This window comes from Vicugna pacos, chromosome 24 (assembly GCF_048564905.1).
Source record: "Vicugna pacos chromosome 24, VicPac4, whole genome shotgun sequence".
In the NCBI taxonomy this organism is placed as follows: domain Eukaryota; kingdom Metazoa; phylum Chordata; class Mammalia; order Artiodactyla; family Camelidae; genus Vicugna; species Vicugna pacos.
Window position 1 is genome coordinate 6,413,409 of NC_133010.1, and position 9,320 is coordinate 6,422,728.

A 9,320-nucleotide genomic window follows, 5' to 3' on the forward strand; every position below is an offset into this window, starting at 1 on the left:
TATACCACATTAACAAACTGAAGAACAAAAGCAATATAATCATCTCAACAGATGCAGAAAAAGCTTTTGACAAAATTCAACACCCGTTTACAATAAAAACTCTTCAGAAAGTGGGCATGGACGAAGTGCACCTCAACACAATAAAGGCCATATATGAGCAACCCACAGCTAACATCATACACAATAATGAAAAACTGAAAACATTTCCTGTAAGATCAGGAACAAGAAAAGGATACCCTCTCTTGCCACTTTTATTCAACATAGTTTTGGAAGTCCTAGCCACAGCAATCAGAGAAGAAAAAGAAAGAAAAGGAATCCAAATTGGAAAAGAAGAAGTAAAACTGTTACTGTTTGCAGATGACATGATACAATACATAGGAAATCCTAAAGACACTACTAGAAAACTTCTAGATCTCATCAATGAATTTGGTAAGTTTACAGGATACAAAATTAATACACAGAAATCTGTCACATTTCTATACACTAACAACAAATATCATAGAGATAAATTGAGGAAGCAATTCCATTTACCATCACATAAAAAAATAATAAAATACCTAGGAACAAATCTACTTAAGGAGGCAAAGAAACTGCTCTCCAAAAACTGAGACACTGATGAAAGAAACTGAAAACAGCACAGATGGAAAGATATACCATGTAGTTGGACTGGAAGAATCAATATTATTAAAATGGCCATACTACCCAAGGCAATCTACAGATTCAATGCAATCCCTATCAGATTAGCAATGGTATTTTTCAAAAACTGGAAGAAAAAAATTTTAAATTTGCATGGAAACACAAGAGACTCCAAATAGCCAAAATAATCTTGAGAAAGAACAGGGCTGGAGGAATCATGCTCTCTGACTTCAGACGATACTACAAAGCTACAATAATCAAAACAGTATGTACTGTCACAAAAGCAGACACAGATCAATGGAACAGGATAGAAATTCAGGAAATAAACCCAGGCACTTATGGTCAATTAATCTACAAAAAAAAGAGGCAAGAGTATACAATGGAGAAAAGACAGTCTCTTCAATAAATGGTGCTTGGAAAACTGGACAGACACATGTAAAAGAATGAAATTAGAACATTCTCTAACACCATATACAAAAATAATCTCAAAATGGATTGCAGATCTAAATGTAAGGCCAAATACTATAAAACTCCTAAAGGAAAATGTAGGCAGAACATTCTTTGGCATAAAACACAGCAATATTTTTGAATCTGTCTCCTAGAATGATGGAATGAAAGCAAAAATAAACAAATAGGACCTAATTAAACTTAAAAGCTTTTGCGTAGCAAAGAAAATCATAAACAAAATAAAAAGACAACCTACAAAATGAGAGAAAATATTTGCAACTGATGTGACTGACAAAGGATTGATTTCCGAAATATAGAAACAGTTCACACAGCTCAATATCAAAAATACAAACAACTCAATCAAAAAAATGGGCAGAAGATCAAATAGACATTTCACCAAAGAAGATATACTGATGACCAACAGGCACATAAAAAGATGCTCAACATCACTAATTATTTGAGAAATGCAAATCAAAACTACAAGGAGGTATCACTTCACACCAGTCAGAATGGCCATCATATAAAAGTCTACAAATAATAAATGCTGGAGAAGGTGTGGAGAAAAAGGAACCCTCCTACACTGTTGGTGGGAATGTAAATTGGTACAGCCACTGTGGAGGACAGTACGGATGTTTATTAAAAAACTAAAAATAGACTTACCATACGATCCAGCTATCCCACTCTCAGGCATATATCTGGAGAAAACTCTAATCTGAAAAGACACATGCACCCCTATGTTCATAGCAGCACTTTTTATCATAGTCAAGACATGAAAGCAACCTAAATGTCCATCTACAGATGAATGGATTATAAGAAAAATGTGTGTGTGTATATATATATATATATATATATATATATATATATATACACATACACACACAGTGGAAAACTACTCAGCCATCAAAAGGAATGAAATAATGTCATTTGCAGCAACATGGATGGACCTAGAGATTATCATACTAAGTAAAGTTAAGTCAGTCAGATTGGTCAGAGAGAGACAAACATCATATGATATCACTTATACGTGGAATCGAAAAAAATGACACAGACTTATTTACAAAACAGAAAAACACTCATAGACATAGAAAAGAAACTTATGGTTACCAGAGGGGAAAGAGGGGAGGGAGGGATTAATTGGGAGTTTGGGATTGGCTGATACAAACTACTATGTACAGAATAGATAAACAACAAGGTCCTACTGTGTAGCACAGAGAACTATATTCAATGGCTTGTAACCTGTAATGAAAAAGAAGATGATAGATAGATAGATAGATGATAGATAGATAGATAGATAGATAGATAGATAGATAGATAGATGACTGAATCACTATGCTGTACATCAGAAACTAAAACAATATTGTAATTCAAAAAATTTCAATTAAAAAATAAAGAGAAAAAATAAAATAAACTATAAAAATCAGCCTGTAAAGTGAGAGGAAAATATTGCAAATCATAAATCTGATAAGGGCCTAATACCCAAAATATATATAATCCAATAGCAAAACAAACAATCTGATTTTAAAAAATGGCAGAGGATCTGAATAGAATTTTTTCCAAAAAAGACATATAGATGGATAACAGGTTCATGAAAAGATGTTCAGTATCACTAATGATCAAGGAAATGCAAATCAAAACCACAAGAAGATATCAGCTCACATAGGTTTCAATAGCTGTTATCAAAAAGACAAGAAACAACAGGTGCTGGAGAGAACGCTTAGCAAAGGAAACCTTTCCGCATTGCTTGTGGGAATGTAAATTGGTGCAGTCACTGTGGAAAACAGTATGATGCTTCCTCAAAAAAGGAAAAATAAAACTGCCATATGATCCAGCAATTCCACTTCTGAATATTTACCTAAAGAAAACAAAAATAGTCATTTGAAAATATATATGCATTCCCCTGCTCGTTGCAGCATTATTTACAGTAGTCAAAATTTGCCAACAAACAGCAGCGAAGATATGGAAACAACCTAAAGGTTCACTGATGGATAAATGGATAAAGGAAATGTGCAAAACACACACACACACACACACACACACAGGAATATTAATCAGATATGAAAAAGGAAATTTTGCCATTTATGACAACAGAGATGGACCTCGAGGGCATTATGCTAAGTGAAATAAATCAGACAGAGAAAGACACACTATATTATCTCACTTACATGTGGAATGTAAAAAACAACAGCAATAGAAAAACAACATCATAGATATGGAAAACTGGTGATTAACTGAAGCATGCAGTGGAGGTGACAAAATGGGTGAAGGAAGTCAACAGGTACAAACTTTCATTTATAAAATAAATAAATCATGGGGGTGCAATGTACAGCATGGTGACCATAGTTAGTAACACTGTATTGCATATTTGAAAGTAGCTAAGAGAGTAAATCTTAAAAGTTCTCATCACAAGAAAAAAAAAGTGTAACTATGTATAGAGCAACATGTTAACTAGACTTGTGGTGATCATTTTGCAATATATACAAATATTGAATCACTATGTTCTACACCTGATAAACGCATTACATGTCAATTTTATTATAAAATGAATTTAAAAAAAGTGTCAGTTCATTAAGTATCTTTAATCCAACAAATTTAGCAATTGATTTTTCTTTACTTTGATTCAACGGCTTATTGAATTTACTGGTTAACTCAGTCAAATGTTCAAAGATGGTTCCACATTGAACTATGATCACAAAGCAGGCTAACTAATCTTAAAATGGGAGGACTTGAGAAAAACAAATCAAAATAATTCATATTAACAGAGTTGATTGTGAGGTACAACACATATGCTGGCACCATGCGAACAATCATATTTCATATTCTGGCCAGTTAAGGATTTACAGGCACAGCTCCGACAACGGCAGTGAACACAAACATCATGTATCAATAAATCTTGCCTATTGTAAGGGTCACAATTCTTAAGGGAATAATTATGTAAATAAGTCTGTTTTCTTTATTGAACTAGGCAGTCATTAGGATTTAAGAATAGAGTGCCCAGAATCTTTGATTTTCCATAGTGTTCTTGTGTCTATATGGGTGTGTTTATATGAGGCGAAGGCAGTAGATAAGAGTAAAGTATGCCAAGGTGTGGACAGAGACCCATGGAAACCTGAGTAAGCAAGTGCCTCTGAAAATATCAGCCCTGTTCATTCCATCATCAGAAACATCATTTTGACCAATAGATCTTCTTAAAAAAAACACACACACACTCTTGAAAGATTAAATACAATTCACTCACCACGTGAATTATATTAACAAATTTGTTAAGTTCTGCTAAAGACGTAAAAGGATCACCAGAAGTGTTATTTTGTTGTTGTATTAGTTTTCCATTGCTGCTGTAACAAATGGCCACAATTTGGCAACATCATACAACACCCATTTATTGTTCCACTATTCTATAAGTCAGATTCAGCTGTTTTTCTGCTCTGGGTTTCACAAGACTGAAATCAAGGTGTCTGTAGGGCTGTATTCCTTTCTGGAAGCTCTGTGGATAAATCCTCTTCCAAGCTCATTCAAGTTGCAGGCAGAAATCCATGCAATTGTAGGACTGAAGTCCTGTTTCCTTGTGTGCAGTCAAGTGGCATTGTTCTCAATTTCTCGAGGCAGCCCACATCCCTTGATTTGTGGACGTCTTCCTTAATCTTCAAAGTCAGCAATGGTGAGTTGAGTCTCTCTCATGCTTCCAATCTAACTTCCCCTTTTGACAAATCTCTATGACTTCCACTACATGCCCTCTGTTGGGAGGATCCTATGATTTCATTGAGCCCAACTGCAAAACCCAGGATAATCTCTCATTCTTGAAGTCAGCTGATTCATAACGTAATTCCATCAGCAAAGTTCCTTCATAGCAGCACCTAGGCTAAGGTTTAATTTAATAACCAGAGGATGGGAATATTGGATTATCTCTTTGAAATTGTGCCTAACACAATTAAGGGAGTTGGGATTTGGGGTCATCTGGTTTTGGGCAGACCTGCTGGGATGGTAGGAAGACTTTAGGCAGGGCATCTAAGCATGTGACAAAAGGAGAATGTGGAGGACAGAGAGAGAAAGTCAGGTCAGAAGGACCCCAAGACTTCAGCCTGCTGCATGTGTTTATAGAAGGATAATAGAAAATTATTATACTGCTATAAATATTTATAGCACTATAATAAATAATTTTCCTAACAATAAGATTTTCTTCTAGACCTCTTCAGTTTTATCCTCTTTTCCTATGTCCTTAGAAATTTTAGTGATTTAAAAGAAAAAGAAAAAACTGTCAGAGTCCACTGTATCCATTCCCCACTGTCCCTGTCTTTGACGGAATCCCATTGCCAATTTTAAATCTGAGAACTCATATTTAGAAGCAGCTATCAAGTCAGCTCACAAAGCTCTCCGCCATCCGCACAGTGACTGGTAGTGGAGTCACACGTGGCATATGGCAGCCCTGCCAGATGGCCTTCCAGCCTGTGTCTGAACACTTCATTGAAGAGGAACTTCCCACTTCATCAAGCACCAGTCCCACTGCTGGACAGCTCCAACTGGTAGACTATTTTTCAGTAATTTCCAATCTTTAGTTTTCAAATGACCCCACGTATGTGACCAACCCTCACTACCATAATAGTCTTTCAAAGGTTGGATCATGGCCATCCAGTGTCTCTTATATTTTCTAGGCTAAACAGATAAAATTTCATCCTTTTCTCAGGTGAAACTTTTTTCCCTAAGTTCTTCTCCACAAATGTCTGCTAAACTGTGCTCTTCTTTCTCACGGGACCTAAAATTTAAAACAAAACAAGCCAAAAAAACCCTTCAGGTATGATCTACAGAAAATGTTTTCCCTGGGTCATAAATCATCATCCACTCCACTGATGTTCCTTTATCTCTGAAAAACTGTTAATCTTTTACTTAATCTTTACTTTTTGGAAGTAACATAACTGCCTGGCTCGCTTGCATATTAGTCACCCATTATCCGAAGGGATTGTCAATACACATGCTAATTAAAAAATGAAGACAAGTAATGAAGACACTTCAAATGGATTTCCCTCTTCCCCCTTAAATTCATTATTCCTAGAATTGTACTTTCCAACTGATAATATGAATTCTAGAATCTCTATTTGCCTAAAAAAAGAGGGGGGACGCAATGGAAATAATCGTGCCACTCACTGGTAAGTTGTCTTCTTCAAAGTATTTTGAATCATTGGCTAATTATTAATTTTACTCGAGTATTTGTGCTTAAAGGAAATAATAATTAAAAGCTGTACATTTTAAACATCAGAAGCTTCACAGAAAACTGCATCTTTATTATTCTTTCTGCTGACATTTTATTTATGGGTTTTTATTAGAATTATTTCTTTCTTTGGTCTTTAGGTGAATGAAACATGTACCCTTCTCTGTATAGTCATTCTAGGAAGACTGTAAATTATTTTGTCATTGCAAGAAAAAAGTACTAGGAGAAGACAGGCATGTCTTCTTCATCCCCGTGCCTATCCTACTCGCCCCAAAGCTGTGCTTCCTTCTGCTTCCAACAGAAACAACCTTCCTTGTTCTGTTTTCCGCACAATGTCTAATCTCTCCTTCATCCTCGGAATAGTTCTAGCCCAACTTCCTAAAAAACACCTTCCATACTACCAGGCCATGGTACTTCCTTTGTGAAGATGTCTCAGGGAACAATTCTGGAATGCCATTTTTAGAGGTGACCATGACACATGGGGCCAAGGCACCTCTGAAATTTCAGTGGATGAATTTTACCAGCTGTTGATGGGAAAATGTTTGATCCATCTTGTTTTTGAGGTAAAGGGGCACAGTTTTAGAAGGAGAGAAATCTGTGTTCTAGTCCTATCTCCATTTTGAGCCTGACTGCCTTACAGAAATAATATTAACACATGATATAATTGGGAACATTAAAAAAAGTAATGTGTATAAAAATCTTGACACACTTCCTGGAACTTAAATCTCAGCAAGTAAATTATTTATTCTTCATTCTTATTAATGATATTATTATTCATTGTAAAAAGAAATACTAGATTTATGAAATCTGGGATTCAGCTTGATGCTTTCTTGCATGGCTGTTTCTCTGCATGTATAACTAAGAATCTAGACCATCTCAGGGGTTTGGGGAAGACGTTTCATGCTCTGGTGCTAGGAGGGCTGTCAATTTTGAAAAAGAAGGCTTGGATATGGGGGAGCAGTTGAAAGAGTGGGTGGTGACCCAGTCAGGCGGTCTCCACGCGCCTTTCGGAGCTCAGAGGACGGTGGCTTAGGCAGTGTGGGCGGCAGGGCAGGGGTTGCCCCACTTCTGGAAAGAGTGCAGGTCCCTGGCATTGGAATACATTGACTTGGCTGTGTTAAATTAACAACCAAAGAGGCCATTAGACTCAGATGGCATTAATGCGATGGCAGCCAACATAAGCAGACCAAAACCTAAGCCTGTAAGTGCCTCAGAGTTTCGAAATCAAAACGCTAAGGACAGCCAATCGCAAACAGCCAGCTGGCTTGCAGCTACAGCCAGTTGCTAATTCCCTGACTTTTCTCCTGTCTGTCTTCTAGGGAAGTCTCTCCCTGAGTTCCCATTGGTGACCTGTTCTTCACCACTTCTGGTTAGGGGCTGCTCGGTTCGGACTGAGTTCTGTGCAAACTCTTAACAATTCTTAAATAAGCCTCATGTTCGTCTAACACACGTGGATGCGAAAGTCTTTAGAAAGGACATAAATATCAACGGAAGTCGGATAATTATTGTTTGTCCTTCACCCTTTCTCCTATGGTCCCCTTTTTCCTCCTCCTCTTCCATCACAGAAATGACCGATCTCCAAGGGAACAAATATCAAATGTTACCTTTTCCTCTGACCACCGTTTAGAAGTATTAAAGTGTTCAAATTTCCAGGTAAAAGAAACAGTTAAAAAGAAAAAGGACAGCTCTAATGTCTTCATATTTATAGGTAAATTTTGAGATAAGACTCTATTTCTTCATTGATATTATTATTCAGTTTTATTGCTGTCACACTGTGGATACACCAGTTTTAACATAATTTTTTAACGGGAGTAACAAATAAGCTTGTGAGGCGGTTTGACTTTTCTGCATTTCATTAAACATATTCTCTGGTTATCTTTTCACCTAAAGGATAGTTGTTATGCTAATGCTGAAAATATTAAACATTAATAAAGTATTGCCAGAGAAAAATGCTTTCATTGTTTTTTCATCCCGAATTTATTCTTAATAAAATTTCTCCGGAAACATCTCTCTCTCTTCAAATGCCTGAGGCAATGAGGTCTGAGCTAACAGCACCCTGGGTGCTGCATAATTTCCAGCTGGTCTTGCCTCTGCTGTGTGATCGGGAGTGGAGAGTCTCATTACAAGTTACCTGGGAATACTGCCCCACGGAGACAGATTACACAGCGCATCTTCCACTCTGCACAATGCAGTGGGAGGTTCCCATGACTCTAAATCGAGCACATTACAGATTCCACTTGAGCTGTTTCCCATCATTTTCACTTACAACGCACTATGTCCTGTGGTTTTATTTTGTAATGTCTTCAAGAGCAAAATTCAGCATTCTAAGTGCTTCACCAGGTTAAACAATATTGTTAGGAAACTAAACAGAAGCAGTGGGAATGAAAATCTGAGCCCTAAAAAGAAAGGGGAAATGGGATAATTCCAGACCAGACTTGAAAAGATACAAATGCTTTGAGACCGGAAGTGTCTTTTCAGACTCCTGTAAACTGTGAAGGGCCACTGTGGAGTTTTCTGCCTCTCTTCCTTTACTTTTGCATCCTCATATGTCTCACAGCCACCTAAGGTCACCCAATTTTCTTTTGTTGAACAACAACAAAAAATCTTGGGCATAAATGAATGGATAAACCTATTCTCTCTTAAGTCAAACAGCTTCCTAACATACCCCTCACAGGCTGCTCAATTTTACAAAAGATCTAGGAGAAGACAGCTGATTTAAGCCAGGAAAGGAATCATTAAAGCCAGAATTCCTGATAGTAGCTTGGAGAGTTTTCTAGGACTTTCAAGTCACATCAAAGAGGCAACTCCATTTTTTTTCCTGGAATCACACAACCCTCATTCGTCTTTTACACAATATCAGTGCTGAGAGTTTATTTTCCAAAGTCAGATAGTTTGAACCAAACCTCCCAAATTACTTGATCTCTGATACCACATTTCTTTCTTATTTATAGTTTTAAAACATCTTCGTACAGTTTCCTGCCTTGGTTCATCCAAGAGAAAAATGGGACTGGGTTTTCCTGGCTCAAGGAGCCACCCA